Here is a 2,132-nt window from a genome sequence, read left to right as displayed (position 1 = left end):
TTCTTTCTGGCAATTGGAAACCACTAGTTGCTCTGCAGGAGAAATATGGTCAATCTTTGCACACAAGATTTACAGCCTTGAAAAATCCACTACTGGGTCATCGTCAGTTCCAACTCAATGCCAATGTGTCGTGTATGTATTGTTTTGCTTTTCAGTTTATCAGCTCTTCAAAACTCTTAAGTTTGACAAACTCCCTTTGCTATGCTATGTATCTAGTATGTAGTAGTTATTAATTTTGTTGGAACTTTTCCTGTTCATTCCTTTCTGTTTTACTTCAAAACATTAACACTCACAACACACAAGCAAACAACCACAAACCTATCCTTGTTCTATATCCCTTGCGGAAAAAAAAAATCCTTGATAATAAATATTTCACATTTGCTTTTGAAAAAAAAAAATCAGCATCTGGCATGTGGTTATTTGGTCGAATCTACACTCACGTACTCATCTCTGATCTCACCCCTGGCTTTTCAAAGGTCCTCATTCTCTTACCAGCTTTTGACTGTTGTCTATTTCTCCTTAAATCACATTCTGTGACTTCAGAGTGCACCCTTTTTAGATTCTGCATTGTCATGAGTTGTGATCTACCCACCATCACCATGGACACATTCCCTTCCAGCATTTCTAAGGAGCCCTGATGCTATTTTGGTTGGCAGTTGCTTGGGCAAAGTATCTTATCTGTAAAAGCCCCCTGCCTGAAGCAAGAATTTCTTCAAATGGAATGTCAATGCCAATATATTAAGGTGTAAGTTTCTTCCCTAAACCCCCATGCCTGGTATACACCAATAAACTGCCTTCTTGCTCAGCATGTCCAACTCCAGTAGTAACATCAATCATTTTTCAGGTCACACCAAAAGTATTTGCTGTTGTGTGCTAATGAATTAACAGTCAAAGTAACAACAGTCAAAAGCTGGAAAGAGAATGAGAACCTTTGAAAAGCCAGGGGATTGTGAGGTCAGAGGGTGAGTACTGTGTGTAGATTCTACCAAATAACCACATACCAGAGGCTGAAATTTTTTTTTCAAGAGCAAATGTAAAATATTTATTAAGTATTTTCTAATTAAAATCAATTATTATTTTGCAAGCATCCCTGTCCTCTTCCTGTCTAATTTCTTCTTCCTAATTTGAGAATATTTTCCACAAGTTCCTAGGAAAAGTGAGTGGAGTTGGAAGCAAAGATGTGAGCAGGAGTAGCCTGTAATTTATTTAGCCTTAAACATGTTTTTCAAAGTGTATTTAAGATTATCTGAGGAAATTGCTGTTGTTGTTGTTGTTGTTAGGTGCTGTCAACTTGAGCACCACCTATAGCGACCCTATGAATAGTTGATCTGAACATTGTCCTATCCTGTCCCTTTCTTACAATCTCTGACACACTCAAGCCCATTGCTGCCGTCACTGTGTTAACCCTCCCGGTTGAGGATCTTCCTCTCTTTCACCATCCCTTCCATTTTCCCAAGCGTGATGTCTGTCCCTCTCCAAGTAGTAACTCTGTTGTTAGGTGCCATCAAGTCAACTACAACTCACAGCAACCCTATTAAAACAGTTACTGTTGTTGCTGTGTACCATTGAGTCAGAACCGACCCATAGCTGGCCCTCCAGCAGGTTTTTAGAGGCAGTTAATTACACAGGAGGAGATTGCCCATCCTTCTCCGGTGGAACAGCTGGTGGCCTCTAACTGCATGCCTTTGGGATTGCAGCACAGCTTCTTGCCACTAGGCCACCAGACAGAGTGAATGAAAACTTGCCCTACCCCACACCATCCTCACCATCTCTGCCAAGCTCAAGGTAGTCTTTGCAGTCACTGTATCAATTCATCTCGGTGATAGACTTCCTATCTTCACTGACCCTCAACTTTTCTAAGCAGGTTGTCTTTTTCCAAGTACTGACCCCTTCTTAATATAACTATTTGATGAAAGTACATGATACAAAGTTTTATCATCTTTGCCTCTTAGGAGCACCCTCATTGTACTCCCTCCAGGGCAGTTTTGTCTGGTTTTTTTGCAGTCCATAGGATATTCAATATCTTTTCACCAACACCATAATTCAAAGGCATCAATTCTTATTGGTCTTCTTTATTCATTGTTCAACTTTCATAAACACATCAAGCAGTTTAAAATATCCTTACTACTGGG

The sequence above is a fragment of the Elephantulus edwardii genome, unplaced genomic scaffold (assembly GCF_000299155.1).
Source record: "Elephantulus edwardii isolate Elephantulus edwardi_28Jun2011 unplaced genomic scaffold, EleEdw1.0 scaffold00076, whole genome shotgun sequence".
NCBI lineage: Eukaryota > Metazoa > Chordata > Mammalia > Macroscelidea > Macroscelididae > Elephantulus > Elephantulus edwardii.
This window is presented reverse-complemented; position numbering follows the sequence as displayed.